General features: G+C 41.3%; 1 protein-coding gene and 1 long non-coding RNA gene across 2 annotated transcripts in view; one reads left to right on the forward strand and one right to left on the reverse strand.

Moving 5' to 3' along the window:
- MAML2 (mastermind like transcriptional coactivator 2) overlaps positions 1 to 18,905 on the forward strand; it is a 341,184-nt gene that overhangs the window by 63,619 nt on the left and 258,660 nt on the right. The gene's annotated exons all lie outside the window — the stretch shown is intronic.
- The window catches only part of LOC112840286 (uncharacterized), a 42,834-nt gene continuing 40,149 nt past the window's right edge, over positions 16,221 to 18,905 (reverse strand). Inside the window, exon 8 of the long non-coding RNA XR_012376580.1 lies at positions 16,221 to 16,836. This is a non-coding gene — a long non-coding RNA (uncharacterized lncRNA). The remainder of the gene's footprint in view (positions 16,837 to 18,905) is intronic.

The raw sequence follows: 18,905 nt of genomic DNA on the forward strand, positions 1-18,905 counted from the left end.
TGCCCTAAACTGAAGTTTCCCCTCCAGATCTGCTCTTTCTCCTATATTCTTTACGTCAGTAAATGATGGTCTTTCATCTCAGCCAGAAATACAGGAGTTCTAGTGGATTCCACCCTCTCAATCACTTCTCAGTTGTTATAATGACCCCCTTCCTATACTGTCTGCTTCTTTCCTCTCTCCCCTAGTCCTCTCTTCCCCTATACCCCCACTGCCACAATGTTAGTTTTTCCAGATCCCACATTTTCTCACTTTTATTGCTACAGAAATATCCCAAGCAGTTACCCAGGCTCCAGGCTAATCCCTCCAATATGCAGCTGCCAGAAAGATCTTTCTAAAATGTTCTTAAGTTTGTCATAGGTTCCAATTCATTAGCAAAGCACACAAAGACCTTTGTGATAGAGTGTCACTGAAAAAAACCATTGGCAGCCCTAGAAAGACAAAGTGCATTTGATGGTGCTGTGCTGTTCCCTCAGCCTGGAATGCCCTTCTGATTTCTGTTTTTAAAAAACTCCTATTCATCCCTCACTACTCAGTGAATCGTGGGTCATCTAATTTGGAAAGCCTTTGTGATCCACCTCCTCCCCAGCTGACCATCCTGAGTTGGTTCCTCTTTTATGAACCCCTCTTAATATGCCTTCGGTTATGGATAAAACATAATCCATCCTAGCACTTAACACATTGAACTCTAATGACCGGTTCGCTGGGCTGTCCACCTCGCTACAGTGTAAGCTCCATCAGGGCAGAGACCCGCTCTGAGGTGCTTAACACAGTGACAACAACAGAAAAAGAAGTACTTAGTAAATGTGGAACAGAATCTGTTTTACTTTTTCCAGAGAACAAAGCATGCGTGAAAGCAGTTAATTTACTCTGCATGGGAAGTTGTTGCCCAGGTTTACCAAAAGGTCAGGTCTATATAAAGTGGTGATACTTTTATTTCCCCTTTCCTTTAAGACATAAGAAGAAAAGCACAACTGAAAAGCTGAGACTTATCTCTGATATGGAAGATCACAGAATCAAGTTCATATAGCACCCAAGCTCTTCCCTAGGGCTGTGGTTTTCAAAAGTGTGGTCTCCAGAACAGCAGTGACAGACAGCATCACCTGGAAACTCGTTATGAGCAAATTTTGGATCCACTCCCCACCTGCTGAGCTGGGGCCTGAGCATGGAGTTTAGTGCTCTGTTTTAATAAGCCCTTCAGGTGATCCTGATGGTCACTGTAGCATGTGGACTACTCCCCTGGGAATTAAAAACAAAAAGGAAAATAAAAACAAAAAACCCTACAGAAGGATGTTAGCATTTGTAGAGCACCTACTGTGTGCCAGGCCATTTATTTCGTTTACCTAATTAACTTTTTCAGAATACCAGATTAGTACTTCCAAGATTTAATTCTGCTGAGATACCTTTTAGTCTATTTAAAATTATTTTAGAGGCATTAGTCTTAAGTTTGCTATAGTATCTAGCAGGTAAAAATGGCACACTCCTCTCCAATGCTTTCTCCCAATGCTTTCCAGGAGGGATTCCTCACTTCTTTACACTGATTTGTGGCCCTGAAGTGACACTTAAAATATATTGCCTTGAATCATACTGGCTTATCTCTCATACTGTTGAGTTTTTACAAAGCATAGGCCCTGTTTTACGGACAGAGGCCTCCACCCAGCTTCAGATAGTACTTCCCACGTGTGAGCAAAACACTTGATAAATATCAATTGGATGAATGAATCAATCTTACAACATTTATCACAGTACCATCCAGATGTAGATGTGTACTACACAGGGCAGGGATTGAAAACTTGCCTTTTTTTTTTTGCCTGGAAAGCTATGTCATCTGCTTATATGGAAAAGAAGGGGAGAAGGAATTGTGGAAATGGGGAACTAACCATATTCTTTTTTCCCCTTTTCGACTTGCTAGTAGCCATTTCTCAAGTCGTTTCAGCCTAATTGGTATTTTAAAAACAATGGACATTTAAGTGTGGGGGGTAATTTAACTACATGGATCCAAGAAGCTAGTTTTTACCTTGTTTCAAGTATGGAATCTTGTTTGGTTGTAACTGTGGACATCTGTACAGGTTGGCGTGACCCTCACAGCTTTGGAGGTCCTCTGTTCAAGGACAGACAGGGACATTTCACCCCTTAAACGTGGCCCCCTGTCACATTGTGGTTTTAGAGTTTAGGATTAAGCTAAAAAAAAAAAAAAAAAAAAAAAAAAAGTTGGGCAATGACTAGAGGAAGAAACTGTTCTTGCTGTCATTTCCCCAGAGGCAAAGAGATTATCCTTTGGGACTAAGAAAAGGCATTGTGCCTGTTCAGTTATCACTGATCGAGAGTGAATATGCATAGCCTCCCATGGAGTACAATGAATTGGTTTGAGGGAGAGAAAAATAAATCATTTATCCCCCAGTTAGGGTCTTCTCTAGAAATGGAGAATGGATCAAGAAACTGGTGGCCACTTTGTTATTATTTCACATTTCTTTTTCTCAAGATTCTGTACCTATTTCCGTGGACATGATATATCAAAGCATCTCAGGGAAAACCACGATTTCCCTGCTGTCCTCCTGGCTTGAGAAGTATGAATTCTTCACATATTCACCGTGTTGGACGTTTTCTAGTCAATGTAAAACACTCTTTCTGAAGGAGTGTACATTTCTAGAGGTCTGCATGGGTTAAAAAGTTTCTCTCTCACCCATAGTGAAGAACTGATGATATGGAGATATTGCCAATTATAATCCTCCCAGGTAGTTACAGCAGACATAAGATAGATGAGTGAAAACGGAAAAGAGAGTCTTTATTTTCACTGGTTTGTAGCATAAGGAAAGATTTTTGTGTAAGTGCCACTATTTATATAGCAGGAATGTTTAACTTAGTGAAAATTAACAGGTCAGGCAACACAGTCTCTGTGCTCTTGCAGTGTCCCACGTGAGAGATGCATGTCCAACGGCACAAATACGGAACCTCACATTAAGGCGTTGCTCGGTCCAAATTCTACCACAAGAAAAAATAATCCCTTAGTTTCTGGATAAAGAGGAAAATGTAAAAGTTAGAATGTGTTTAAGAAATGTTTCATCAGTTATGTTTTTAGCCATTACTCTAAGGGGATCTGGGTATAAAAGTTACTCTCTGAAGCACTGTTTGTAATAATTAAAAGCGGGAACTAATCTTAGTGTCCACCCACAGGGAATTGGCTATTATCACAATGCATCTGAACACCGAAAAGTATGCAGTCGTTACAAATTAGGACACAGTACATAAACATGAACATGGAATTAACTCAACAAGACAGTAAATGAAAAAATAGGTTTCAAAATATCATCTGTAATATGAACCCACTTATGTGAAATTATACATGTCTAATATACATGTACTTAGGTGCAATGAGATTAATGACAGTTCGAAATATTTATAGTAACGATCTCTAGGTGATTGGATGCAGGTGATATTTACTCTTTTTTTGTATTATTTGGATATTTACAAGAGGAATGTATCTTTCTAACAAATTAAATATATAAAAATGTAAAAAAGAACAGGCTTATGAGCTATATAGGTCTTTTGCAGCTTCTGTTTCAAATTACGTTTTAATTTTTCCCACGGAATTCCACATTTGGTGTCCTTTTCATTAGAAATATGTTTAATTGGTGGGTGACCTGATTTAATATTTCTGACTTAAAAAAAGTTTCACAATAGAGGGGTATCTGGGTGGCTCAGTTGGTTAAGCGTCTGCCTTCAACTCAGGTCGTGATCCCAGGATCCTGGGATCGAGCCCCATGTCCTCGGGAAAACCTGCTCCGCAGAGAATCTGCTTGTCCTTCTCCCTCTCCCTCTGCCCCTCCCCCCCAAATAAATAAATAAAATCTTTAAAAAAAATTCACAATAGAAATAAGTACATGATTATAAAGAATAAGGAGAAGTATAAGAAATGCACTACGATTTTATAGTTAGTAACGGAGAAATAAAACTATAACAACAGGAAAACAATAGTAAGAGAGCTATAAGTAAAGAGGTCTGTAGAGGAAAAAGTGAGAAATGCTTAGAAAGAGAACTGAGACTAAGTGAAAATACCAAGAAAGATTGCAGCAAAGAAAGGAGACAGGACAATTGAATGATACTATCTCATAATGAGCGTGGATTACATATTATAAAAATGTAAGCATAAGGATTTGACTCCCACAACAGTCCTAAGAATTTAGTAGATTAAAAGTTTTTCATTGTATGCATGAGAAATAAAGGCCTGGGAAAGGCAAGCATCTCACTTTATGTCACGGATATAATACGGCCACTGGATCTCCTTGCTTTTTATGTAGCAGGAGGCCCAAGACTTAACCTTGTTTAGACCACAGTATAATCTGCAGGAGCATCACCCCATTTTGCAGCTGAGAAAACTGAGTCTCACAGTCACAAAGTAGCTTGCCCTAACCCACAGAGTTACTACATAGAATAACCTGGACTCAAATTTAGATCTTTTACCCCTAAATCCAGTGTTTGTTTTTCTTTTTCCTTTTTAGCACTATGGAGAATAATTTGCAATAGAAAGAAAAAAATATAAATAAGACAAACAAAGGGATAGAGATGCAAGCTTCAAAATAAGTAAAACACTTTCCAAAATTAACAATCGTTTGTGTAAATATATGAAAGTAAATTACTTTCATTTGCATGAAATTGCTATTTTGGGCTACCGTAGTTTTTTCCCAAGTCAAATATTGATGGAACCCCGTGAATTCTGTCCCTTTTAATCTAAGTCAAACTTTTCTTTTTAACTTTTCAAGAGGTAAATAAACTATTCTTCCAAAACCATTTATAGTCTCTTTGGGAAAGTAAGAAAGGCCATACGGGAGAGACAAGATTATTACCTTGATTTACAAACAGTACAGGATTCAGATGGTTTTTCATTGCTGTCAGAACAGCACCATACTTTCAAGGCAACTTGATGCCAGTTTTGATTGTGACTGTCCTCTTGTTTCTATGGTAACAAACTTTCCTGCCATCAGCACTACATAGCAACTTTCTTCATTGCAACAGGCAAGGGAAAAACAATACCTGCCTCTGTATGCCTGATACACATAGTAAAGGCTGAATAAATGTTTACTGAATGGAAGAGTAAAATAGAAATAGTCTCAGTGATACAATGCTATGCTAATCAGATGTGGTGCTAACATTTGCATATGCAAACATCTTCAATAGGACAGAACAAACTTTAGCAAAACAGTAAGGTGTAGGCTTGTTTTTGCTTCACTTAGACCCAGATTGCAGCACAAAGAGAGCTAAGTGGAAGGCTTAAATAGCTTAATTGTGTAGCAAGTTAGAAGTTAAAGGGTCACGGTAATGTTAAATAAATGAAGCTGTTTTGGAGAAAACCTGTAATGCCGCATTCCAGGTCTCCAAAGGCACAGTGCCATTTTTGTGTGTGCTAAATCAGTTTAAGGCCAAATACTGCTGTTTGCTGACTTCCAGAGAGCTTCCTTATGTTTTCAGTCTTTGCAAAAGCAGTATAGCCAGGCACACGGTATCTAAATCTAGTGGGCTTCTTCTGAGATTTTGCTGGGAAGCTATTTAAATACATGCTGTTGGGTTTTTGCTTTCAGGTCATAATCTGACCCGTTTTTAAAAGACTTTAGGTTCTGGCGGTTGACCATGCACATTTTAAAAGATGTCTGAGAATTCTGACCCACGTAAGGTGGATGCCTTTTGTGAAATCACAGAAGCCTTTTAATATGGAAGAGAAGGGTCATATCTAGATGTCTAGGAGAGTGCCAAGCGGATATCAGGTAGAAGAGAATTCCAGGCAAGCTAACAAAAAGTGCAGAGGGTCTGAGAGAGGAGCATCCCACATGTTCGAGGAATAAATAGCAAGGTGGTCAGTATGTATGTGATCAGGGGAAAGAGAAATAGGAATTTATGTCAAATCAGTTATTCAAGGCCTGGGAGAAGAAGTAGGAGGCGGATCGCGTAGGACCTTGTCGACCATCGTAAGGACTTTTGCTTTTGTTCAGCATGAGATGGGACTGAAGAGAAAAAGGAGATAGTATAGGAGATTTTCACATTAATCCAAATAAGGAAGGCTGGTGTCTTGGAAAAGACTGGTGATGGCAGAAGTGGTGCTATTTGTTGGATTCTGGATACCTGCTAGAGATGACTGCACTTTTGATGGGCTGGGTATGAGGTGGGAAGGAGGAATCAGCTATGGCGCCAAGTCATGGGGTGCCTGGCTGGCTGAGGCAGTGGAACGTGTGATTCTTGATCTCAGGATTGTGGGTTCGAGCCCCACATTGGGTGTAGAGTTTACTTAAAAATAAAATCTTAAAAAAATGATGCCAAGTCTTTTCACTGGAGCAACTAGAAGGATGGGGCTGCTGTTTACCAGGAGAGACTGTGGAGGATCCCCAAGTTTTGGGGAAAAGATTAGGAAAAGATTAACAGTTTTGGACATGTTAAATCTTAGACATCTAAGAAGAGATATCGTTTGGTTGTATGAGTTTGGAGATGTCTGGGTTAGAGATACAAATTTGACAGTTATCGATGACTAGAATCCAAGTCATTATTTAGAGCCATGAGGCTCAGTGAGAGGTCTGTGGACTGAGCTCTGGGACTCCAAACATCCAAAGGTCAAGGAGATAGGGAGGAACCCCCAAAAGGAGACGAGGAGAGGCATGTGAAAGAAGAGAACCGATTGAAGCCAAATGAAGAATCACCGAACACTACATCAGAAACTAATGATGCACTATATGGTGGCTAACTGAACATAAAGAAGAAAAAAAGAATACATTTCAGACAAACATGAAGAAAAACAAGAGCTTCTTTGTGAGTTACATTTATCTACCAGGATTTGCCAAATTGAGTAGAAATATGAGATCGTTAACCTTGGTCCCTTCAGTAGCAGCCATGCCTATGGCATAAGAGAGTCCTTTAGGCTAAATGGAGAGCTAAAGCAAACACATACAGTGATGATTCATGTGCCTGGATGCCCTAGGAGCCTCACCATATTCACACAATTGTAGATTCTTACTTTAGGAAAGACCTGGAAGGAAACCTAGCGTGAGCTGCAAAATCCCCACAAATTCACCCAGTGATTTTTCTTAATCATCTCCAGTAACAGGTGACTTCAAATTTCTGAAAGCAGTTTGTGCATCTTTGAATTCCTCTAATTAGCAGCTCTAATAAAAATGGCCAAGTCACTAGCACAGTACATGAATGAAGTGGATTATGATGCCAACGTTGTATTGATTCTTAACTTTTTGAAGCCTGTTTCTGAATTTTCAGAGATTTATCCCAATCCAAATACTCATTCATTCAAGCCAATCACCATTTGCTTGATTTACATGCTAATCTTCCTCCAAAGTCAAGTTTTTGATTTTTCAAGCGTTTGTTTCTTGGAAAGCTGTAAGGGAGAAAATACATTTACCGACTTTATAAGGTGTATGCTTAATGATGCTGTGGTAGAAGGGGAAATGGAAAGTTAAATAAAGATATCCAAATACCATCATGGCATCCACTTTCATAATAAACTACAGATCAGACATCTTACTGAGTAGGGAGGGTGTCCTGGTTCTAGATGTATGTGCCTGTCCGTAAGAGAAAGCCACCTCTGTGTTTCCAGAGTCACTAGGAAATCACATTTCAGATGGTTTCAACACATGCCACAGGTTGAAAGTCTCTTCCTATCGGAAAAAGGGCTGAGTTGTTGCAAACAGTGCATAAAAGTAACAAATGGCCCGAATGAGCAAGGACAGTGAGGTCCCAAGAGGTGTAACAAAACAAAACAAAACAAAACAAAACCAACAACAACCCAGATTGAGCTTCTCCACCAGTACCTCCCACCATGCTTGAGGGACAGCCCTGTCAGAAGTAGACTTAACTCACAGTCCCAGTCTGGAGTGTGGCTGGCTGAAACCAGCCACTTGAAGGATGAGTCCCTGTAAGGGGGACAGAACAGGTCGTGCTCTCCTTCTCCTGCTGCCTGCCAATGGGTACCCCTGCACGGAGGTTCTGTTCCTACCTCCGGGCGGCACAGAGCAGTTAATAATGCACGTCGAAGGTGAAGCACCAACAAGCACCACTGTGGTCAGCAGTAGGTAATTCCATATCACCTGTTTAATTAAGTTTCACTTTCTTGTTGCCTTGGAGGAACTGTTAAGAAAGGGTTGGGTTTTTGTTTTTGTTTTTTTTTTCTCTGATGCTTTTTTTTCTCCCAGCTGGAAACTGAGCAATTCCACATTGTATTGAAATGGATAGGCAGTGTTTGTGTTGGCTGAATTAAGCACATATAATCATATATTTCCTCTCTTTTGTCTCTTTGTGCCACATCCTTAATATGTGGGACAGAAATTTCATTAAATGGAGACATAATTTTTTTTATTGTCTTCGGGCTTATTTAAACTAGCTCATTCTCCATTAGAATATTTCTGTACTTGAGATCAGCTCAGCACTGATTCCGTCATTGGAATTCCACCATTTCTTTATTTTTTTTATTTTTGTTTATTTTTTAAGATTTTATTTATTTATTTGTCAGAGAGAGAGAGACAGAAAGAGCACAAGCAGGGGGAGTGGCAGGCAGAGGGAGAAGCAGGCTCCCCGCTGAGCAGGGAGTCCGATGTGGGACTCGATCCCAGGACCCTGGGATCATGACCTGAGCCGAAGGCAGACGCTTAACCGACTGAGCCACCCAGGCGTCCCCCTACCATCTCTTTAAATACCATGTATTTTCTGTAAAATTCCAAGTAGCTGATGAATCTGCTACATCAGCAAAGAAATCTGCCCATTTCTCCTAGGTTTCATGCACGGACAAATTGTATATTAGAAATGCTACACCTGGGGCACTGGGGTGGCTCAGTCGGTTAAATGTCTGCCTTCGGCTCAGGTCATGATCTCAGGGTCCTGGGATTGAGCCCCGCATTGGGCTCCCCTTTCTCTCTCCATCTGCCTCTCCCCCTGCTCGTGCTTGCTCATTCTCTCTCTCAAATAAATAAAATCTTAAAAAAAAGAGAGAGAAAGGAATGCTACACTTTTCCTCAGAAGGTCACATGGCCATTCATTCATTCTCTTAAAAATTACCTGTGTACCTACTATGTGAAAGAATGTGTGATACACTGAATGGGAGATTTACTTTCCGATAAGATTATGCTGTAATAAACCTCAAAATATTTCTAAATTTATATGCCTTGAACATTCCATGACAGAGGGGCCTCACTCTTACCTTCACAAGTGTGGTATTCACTGAGGCATGTCCTTTGGAACACACCTAACCAAAGAAGAGTGAAAGCCTAGCATCACACAGGAAACATAGAAAAAGTGCATCCTGCCACTGAACTCCCAGGTATTAATATCTCAGTCAGTATTTGGCTTCTATCCTTGAGGTCAAGTCAACCTTTGAACCTTGTAGACTATTTTGAGATATAATTAATTAGAGATGCGGTCCATTTCACTTTGTCAGGGAAGCTCAGAATGACACCAATCTATTGTTCTTTAGAGACTGTCATCTTCTTAAAGCCCAGCTGAGTACTGACCTAGGAGGGACACAGTCTTTCCTGCTGAGCTGTCTGATCCTTTCCTCTGGGACGGGGCTTCCACTGTGTAGACTTCAGTACCGGGTAGCTACCTCCGAATCTGTATCTAGTCACTCCCTTGAAAGACTACACCACTTACAGGAGTGATTCATGGGGAAAAGGTATTGTTTTTCCATCACACTTCCTGCTCCTCTACTCACTCTCGCCTCCTCTTCCCAGCACTGAGGCTGAGAAAGGGCCCCTGCCTTTCTCCCCATTGGTATCGGCTGAAATGCTTTGCACCGAGCGTGGTGCTTGGTCTGGTAATTTCTTGGCCTCCTCTATAGCTTGTCCTCCTCTGTGGCAGTCTCTCCCAAGTTCCTAATGAAAGGCAGCCGATGCGACGTGTTTGATGCATTAAAGAGTAAATAATATGGTTTGTTTACGTAGCAATCCGAATTCATTGATTTCTTCAGGTTAATATTACAGCCTTAGTCTTGTTAAGCCCTGGCCGTCTGCTAACTTTGTGAAAGCCAGAAGGCTTCGCTCCTCAGCACTCCTCTCCTGACAGACTTGTTGTATGTTTGTGGCGGAGGAAAGACATAGTTAGCATATTAAAGATGCCGATGATTGGTATTACTTTCAACCTGTTCGTTTCAGAAGCATCTGTAGAAGTGGTTTGGTGATGCCCGCTCTTACTTCGTGGCAACCACCAGGATAATTTCTAACCCATAACTCTATTAGCTTAATAAAATAGAACTTGAAACTTCAGGAAGGTAGAGGAGATTAGGAGAGATTCCAAGACGGAGAAAATAAGGCTGAGGGAAATTAAAACGGCTTGCCCAGTGTGACTAAGCGGGTCAGGAATAGAACCTGACTCCTAATAGAACACATTTTTGTGTGGGTGTCACAAAAGAATGGGACATGTTAACAATCAGAAAGAACTCAAGTTCAGCCATCAAGCATATTTGTACACACTGTTGCATATTGCGTTGGAATGACTTATTTTTGCCTCAGTCTGTTCCACTGCACATTCCTGCAGAGGTAGGTATTGGTTGGGAGGTCATTTTTCTTCCTCCAGCAGCATGCAAACATCAGAGTTTCCAGATAGGACTGAGGTAGGGGTAGGAATGATGGGCTCCACACCTGGTCACCAATTCTGCAACAACTGGCAGCATCTTGGTTTGTGAGGGGACTTTAACTGAGGTTAGGGACCGGGCATGGCACCTGCGGCTGGTTTACCTGGGGATGAGTCGTTGCTGAGGCAAACGTGGGCAAATACAGGATGACAGCCTGGGCGGGAGACCCTCAGACGTGCTTGGTCACAGCTCGAGGTATAGGACCTCGCGAGGTGACCTGGTCCTTGTATGAGTGATAATTATAACCAACACTTATTTCAGAGGAATTTCCAGGCACTGATTCAGTTTTTCCCCACAAAAGCCCCCAAAGGGAGGTATTTTAATACATGAACGTTAACATGTATTTTATGAGGGCGCGAAGAGGCTCAGGGAGATTGTGGCCTGTGCAGGGTTACACTACTGATAAAGAACCCTGGACATACATTCAGTTCTCTTGACTCCAAATTGGGTGCTCTTTTAATGAGACCAACTACTTAGACTATTCAAAGGGGTGCCGTGGCCATCTCAGGCTTGCTCCACACCTGCAGAGCCCAAGTACAGGCAAAGTACAAAGTACAAAGTACAGTCCCTTGGGGGTGTGTGGAATGTCAGGACCGCATTCTGCCTTCCCTTTCGTTCTCAAGCATCTCAGCTCTCCCTTGGGGTGAACGCGTGTCATCAGTGTGGGGTCATCTCCCTCTGAGGCCCTCATCTTTCACAATGGACATCGGACTTCCTTTTAAGGTGCTGTGTATGATTCACTAATAGTTTGATTTTTTGCAAGATGCATGAACATTTTTTGATTGAGAAACGGTTTAGAAACGCTGAACATACTATTGTGATGAAATAACAATGACTAAGATTGTTATTAAATTGTTGGAATTATAATGGCTTTAACCTTTTTTTTCTATTCGGGTGTACTTTAATTTGTTTTATCTTGCCTTTTAAATGGCTTACTGGCGGGTGCCTGGGTGGCTCAGTTGGTTAAGCGACTGCCTTCAGCTCAGGTCATGATCCTGGAGTCCCTGGATCGAGTCCCACATCGGGCTCTCTGCTCAGCAGGGAGTCTGCTTCTCCCTCTGACCCTCCCCCCATCTCATGTGCTTTCTCTCTCATTCTCTCTGTCTCTCAAATAAATAAATAAAATCTTTAAAAAAAAATAAATAAATAAATAAATGGCTTACTGGCTTTGCAACGTTAACAGACCACGTTGTTCTTCCCCGTAGAGCTGGTTCCTACTTTTAGCAGCCATAGGAAGTATATTTAAAACATACCTGCATTAGACATGGCATTTTGGAGACCATTTTCCTGACAGGTAGTAAAAGTTGAATAAATCCCAGTGGATTAAAGACGTAACAGTACAGCTAATCTGAGGCTGAATAAAGTACTTGAGAAGTAAATTGTTTATGTAGACATTGCAATACCGTGTATACTTAACCCGATCAGATACAGAAACACCAGTAGAAATTCCTAAACGTTTTTTTTTTCTTAACTCCTAGGGAAGCAGTTTACTACTAGAGTGTAATGATTACCATCAAACCTAGCCAAACAGAGATCAATAAACACATAGATGCAAAATAAACAAATTCTTTGGTTTATTTTATTAATGGCTGACAAGATGGAAAAGAAGGCAGAAAATGCAGGATGGTGATATTCAGAACCGTAATATTCTAGTACACCATAAAAATATGGCCCTTGCCACCAGTGGATCTAAAAACTTGTCATTTCTTGGGTGACAAGTGAGACAGAGCATTAAAATAAGGATGAAAAAATGGATTAAATTTAAAACAATAAAAACAAATGGTGACTGGCAGGGATAAACAAGGGGAAGCAAAATGAGTGGTAATCAAAATCCTGGGGGAAGTGTTTTCACTTTGATTTCTGTGAATTTTATTTATGCGGCAGATAATGCAATTTGATGGTTAAATCTATCTCTGCATACATTAAAAATTACTTTAAATCGGTGCCTTCAGAAAAGTAAAGAACTGAATTTGTGACTGAACTCTGCTTTATCATTAAGACCCTAAATATAACTTTTAATCAGCTCAAGTCTCAGTTTCATACTTTGAGTGACATTTACTTTCAGATCAGTGGTGCTCAAACTTCAGTGCATGTCCTATGGCCCAGGGTGCTTGTGAAAAGTGGGGATTTCTGGGTTCTGTCCCCAGATATTCTGGTTCCATAGACCTTGGGTGGGACCTAGCAAGACGCAAGGACTTCAGGCCACCTTTTGAAAACGCTGAAATAGAGACTAATGAGCCCGGAGGAAGGAGAATGCCATTGGTTTTTATGAACTCTGACCCTCGCCAATGTAAATTTTAAAATTTAAATTTTTGTTCATGGTGATAGATTGGAAACGTGACATATAACATGTTGGTGACAAAAAGAATTATAAAGTTGCCTGATTAGATAACTTGGTTGCTGATAATCAAACTTCTTCGAACGTAAAGCTGAAGAGTGACCTAATGCTACTCTTCATTTTACAGATGAGCAAGCTGAGGCTCAGGGGCTTGAAGTCACTTGTACGATTTCACATAGCTCTCTAGTGATCAAGCAAGGCTGTTTTGCTCTTTCCATTCATTATGTTGTATTTCTTTTAACATTTCCTGACAATAGTTTAGTATTGTAAGAGGACTGAGGGTGAGCTCAGTTCCCCATTAGTGCTTTACACAGAACACAGATAAATAAGGTTACAGACTTGTATAAACATAAATACAAACAGTTAACAGGAGCAATTGTATTGTTATGACAATATGATATGTCTTGTCCTTCATTTAAATAAATGTCATGAACCAGTGGATGGAGAAATGATGCTAAGTTGTTGTAGTCATAAAATTGGAAATAAATTACAAGGCTCCAGGATATGCTAAATTAGTTTTACCTTCTGAAGGATATTCAGTTTTGCTTGGGTGTTTCAAATTTCAAAACTGCCCTCTCCCCAAAAAGCTTTCTAAGAATAAAGAGCTTCTTGTTTGATCTGCCTCTCCTGCCAAATCAACTAGGAATGGGGCGGGGGAAGGCGGTGGAGTACGGGCTACAAATGACTAACAGTGTTTGAAACAAATAGAGATTTTTTGTTTCCTCACATCACCGTGTTTCTGGAGATAGGTCATTGCTGGTATTAGTTTAGTAATTCAGTAATATCAAGACTTGGGGTCAGTATCTCTGTCTTTGTCTTGTCCTTACGCTCACTCTCATGGTCTCAAACTGCAGGTGTCACATTGGTGTTCCAGGGAAGGAAGGGATGGGCGGAGGACCAGGGGTTGAGAAAAGGTGGTGTGAAAGAGTGCCACTCTCTTTTTTCTCTCCTTCCACCACTATCCTTCTGGACTCTGTTACTTTACCGCCCTCTCCCCACACACCACACGGAGTGACCACAGGCCCAGGCATCCCCATAGTCAGAACCTGCCTGTTGGGGAGTCCCCCAGGTGCCAGGAATGTGGCACAGGTGTCCCAGGATTAGAGTGTTCTGTTGTATAATCTTTCCCTGTGTGTCCAGCCACCCTTCCTCCCTGCTTCTTTAAAAGAATGATTGAATCCAAACATGACAGACTGATGTTTAAAAAAAAAACAAAAACAAAACCCCGAAGTCAGTATCTTGAAAGCATATCCTAAGGCTTTTTCTTCAGGTCACCTTTATATTGAACCATAAAAAGAGTAAAGATACCTTCTGCTGGACTTGGGCCCTGTCCTTCACGTTGAGATTGTTCAGGAAAAGAGGTGCTGACACCTTTACTGAGAGGAGTCAAGGTCTCCCGAGCAGGAAACTGGTTTGATGACAATACACTGACTTGTCAGGTAAGCTGGCGGCTGCCCTTGACATCAGAGATTGGCTCTTCTTGACTTCTGCCTTTTTTTGTGTGTGTTGAGGGAATCTTATGAGTCATGGTTAGCCTTTCCAGCCTGATTGAGTTTGAAGGAGCCTCTAGATTGTTGCATAAAATGGATTTTGCAAACAGTTGTCTTCGGCATACCCAAAGGAAAAGGGCAAGTCGGTTCATAAATGGAAATTCTAGACAAACAACTGAAGTTAAAGACACCTCTGCATGTAAACGCTTCCAGATGGAGACAAGTTTTTCACTTCACTCTCCACAGTTTTCATGTTAAAGGGTTATTGAGATGGAAGCATTGGAGCAAAGTGCATTAGAATCATTTGCCCCGGCTCCCCTTCCGAGTGAGGCCGACTTACAGTTGCAGGGGAAAACACTGTCTAAAAAATAAATCTTAATTCCCTGTAGTCTATCAACACATGCTTTTCAGAAGAAGAAAAAGGAGAAACATCTGAGGGAAACAGGGCTGAGTTGGTGGAACATCTTGAAGGGGCCTGGTCTCCTGTTAGAAAATTAAAAAGACATGTGGGTAGCCGTTAGGAAGAGTCTGTGGTTGTTAAGTAGAGTAACATAAAGGTGGAACTTCAAGATACAAGTTTAAAACAACACTGCAGTTATTTGGACCATAAGGTCATTGGGATTGTTTTCACCCTTTGAAAGGGCTCTGAACAGAGTTACAAATAGTTTAAAAAAAAAAATCACTGGGCCAACAGAAAATGCCGTTTGGCCCATAAAATATTCTTTGCTCCCACCCAGCAAGCCCTCCTCCCATTTCCTACCAGTCATCCTTCCCTCCTTCTACAGCTTCCTGTACAAAAGGCTAAGATACCAACATCTGCCTGAAGCAAAAACACCCGCATTTCAACCAAATAAATAAATAGGAAAGAACAAGAGTCTGAGTAGACCATGTTGCTCTTATTCTCACTGGCTGACTCCCATTAGGCCTCTCGTTATTGTTATAATTTCTTTTAGGCCCTGGGCAGATGGGCCTCAGCTCATGGCTGATTTAGAATCTCCTGATAGTGGCGGGAAGGAAGCATATAGAGAGCCTTTTAAATTTCAGTTCCAAGCTCAGTGGATTAGACCACTGTATTCTTGGGCTTAGATGTTTACTCAGTAAATGATGCCCGTCAGTGGTGGTGCCTGGTCCATGGCCCAGCCATGTCGAGGGGGTGACAGTGAACATGACTTTGCTCTTTAGAGGAGGCCTCTGCAAATCAGAGCTAATGGGACCCTAATGAGAATGTTCACCTCCCAGCTTCTCCGTGCCAGGGCTGTGGATAACAACAGGATGTGGGTTTCAAGCACGTGCAAGTTTCTTCAAAGCTGCCTCTTTCAGTTTCATTCTTTTTCAAGACACTCGAAAACACAATCCATATATTTGAAACAAACATTTTTTTCTTGCTACTCATGTGCTTTTTGTCATGGTTCTATCCCATGTCAGGACTGGATTCCATTCACATGTCTGTTGGTACCCGCATGTATATGATTGGTGCAATATGCAAATGAAAACACGGATATTTACGAAGTAGGTGGATTACGATGTGCGCTACCAAAGTTTCACTTTCTGTAAGTGTGAAAATGGATTGCATTTATCAACCATTAAGAGTCTTCCTAAGGCTTTGGTACTGCCCCACTGTGCACTTAGCTGGTGGTTTTAACAAACGGGAACAAAAGATGTCAAAAACCACAAGCTCACTGTTGTCAAAATTAAAGACACTTGGTTCTAGATTAATTTTTCATAAAAAAGTTATGAAAACGGAGTTATGAAATTACGATCAAATAGACAAATGTGCATACATTTTAAAAAATGTTTTATTTGTTGATTTGAGAGAGAGAGAGAAGAGAGAGAGCGCACAAGCCCCGGGGGGCGGTGGGGGAGGCACATGGGGCTCGATCCCAGGACCCTGAGATCATGACCTGAGCCGAAGGCAGACACTTAACCGACTGAGCCACCCGGGCGCCCTGACAAATATGCATGCATTTTTATCACAGACGAGAAATTAGAGCCTGGAGAAAATGAGAGGAAATCCACTTCCATTCTGTGTATCTCCCGTTGTTATTCCAGTCCCCACCCTGTGCTCTACATCCAGATCCATTGTTTTCCTGGCAGTCTTTCCTATCCCATCTGTCTCTCCTTCTCTTCTTCCCTTGCCTTCTCCTCCTCAGACCTCCCAGCTATAGAGTGAAGAGAGAACACAAAGGATGGTCAGGACTGGTGAACAGAGAAATAGCGTGGGGTTCTCTTTTCACCTCAAGTTTTGAGTTGCCTTTGCACTTGAAATATGCGCATGATAAAAAGGAGGTTTCCATTTCAATTCATATTGTTTTGAAAATGCAAAGACTCTTCTGGTTTTTCTCCATAATGTAGACTTTGTTGGATTGTGGGCTCTGTAATTATGCTCGCTGCACAAATACCTTGAAAGAGAAACAATTCCAAGTCATGTATCAAAAATTCAATTTGACGCGTATTTACTAAATGCCTAACATGCCTATGCATTTTGTTTATTCATTATCATAACAAGATATAGAGAGTTCGTATTCTGTGCCAGCACAATACTCTGTTAAAAATCCAAAATTAAATACAACACCAGATTCCTACCTTCAAGAATTTACAGCAGAATGGAGGAGCAAGTATAAAAAGATCAGTTGCAGGGTGACAAGAGAGCGTTCTAATAGCACAAGGAAATGTGATTTTGAAAAGATGATACAAACCAGTTATCTCTTGCTTAATGGATTAGACAGGCTACAGGAAATTTGGCAATAAAACAAAGTTTATATAAATTGAAACATTTTCCTACAACTCCACTATAAAATTGGAAACATTTTTCCCACAGAAAAGCCTCCCAGAATGCTGAATGCAAAACTTGGGATCACAGAAAATATGATATGATGTCTATATTTGGCCTGCTGAAAATTGTATTTTTGCAAGGTAATCCCAGCTTTCATTGGTAGCTCCCATCCTGACACACACTCTTTTCTTCTTGGAGTACTTTTCTAAGTCTGGGATTGCCACTGCCTTGGGACTTTCTTTCTTATTGGGATCTGTTCTGTCTTAGCTCTCAGCCTCCGGACCTCTCAGTTTGCGTCCTTCCTTTCTATTGAGATATTTTATGGCGGTTAAATAGAGTCGAACAAGATGTATTCCAGCCTGATGTGCTTTTGAGGTTGCAGATGTGTAAGATGAGTGACTTCCTATCTCCATCTGTCTAGCTCAAGAATTAACTTAGGGTGACGAATGCCTACTTTGGTCATCCATTTAATAAATATTGATTGACTGCCTGCGGTGTACAATCAAAACACAGTTTCTGACCTCGTGAGCCTACCATGTCGCTTGGCAAGGTGCATTAAATACTTGTTTATTTGTAATTGCGGTTAAGTGCTACAGAGGACACGTACAGCTTCTATGGGCACACATTTAGGGGACCTGATTTTGTCTGAAAGATGGAAAAAGATCAGGAAGGACTTCCCTGAGGAGGTGATGTTCCAGCGGAGATCTGAAGGATAAGTAGGGATTCCTCCAAGCAGACGGAAGAGCAAAGGTTTGGGGGCAGGTAGAAACATGGTGGTTTTGAGGAACTTAGAGGTCGGTGTGGCCAAAGCCAAGACAGCCCAAGGCAGAGTGAAGCAGGAAGGAATGGGGTTAGGCTCCCAGGCTCTGGAATCAGATTTCCTGGTTGGAATCCTGGTCTCACAGCTGTGTCAGTTAGGAATACCTTTGGCTCCAAGTAACAGAAAGCCTGCCTCAGCTAGGTTAATATGTAAAGCACAGCATATTTTCTCCACGAAACAAGGGGTGAAAAGAGGCAGTCTTGGGTTGGTGCAGGGGGCCGGGCTCTTTTCATCTTCTGCTCTGCATTCTGAGTTTGCTGCTTCACCGTTGCTGAGTCTCGAAGTGGTCCCAGGCCCGATGGCCCCCTTAGAGGCAGGAGGAGGGGGAAGGATGTGCAATAGCAGGTTCTTTCATTGGAAAAGCTTAAAGCTCAGAGGTCGGCTGGTGAACTTCGGCCTACATTGATCAGAACACAACCCAAATGGTACGGAAAGCAGGAGAGTGAGGAAGTGGATTTTCCAACTCTACTACTAGAGGCAGCCAAGTGAGAGGGGTTTGGAAATGTGTACTGATTTCCTCCATAAACAGTGTCTGACACAATCACTCTCTAGCTTTCTGATCTTATCAAGTACCTCAGCTTCTCTAGTTCCTCATCTGAAAAATGGGGACAATAAGAGATCGGTGTGAGCTCCAACATTATGCTTGACAGACATGCAGCAACCAGGTCATGAAGAACTTTGTAAGTCATATTGATAATTTTGTGTTTATCCTTAGTACAATGAGAGGGTATTAAAGGATTTTAAGCAGGGAGGCAGCATGATCATATTTCTGTTTTCAAAAGAGCCTTCAGTTTATCCTCTGTCAGAAAGAGCCCATTTATTCTGTTACCCTGTAGAAGTTGGGCACAGTGCTTCACCTAGACCTGTCTTTGCTC

Source organism: Callorhinus ursinus, unplaced genomic scaffold, assembly GCF_003265705.2.
Source record: "Callorhinus ursinus isolate GAN/ISIS: 27379988/994484 unplaced genomic scaffold, GSC_fseal_2.0 scaffold76, whole genome shotgun sequence".
NCBI classification, from domain to species: Eukaryota; Metazoa; Chordata; class Mammalia; order Carnivora; family Otariidae; genus Callorhinus; species Callorhinus ursinus.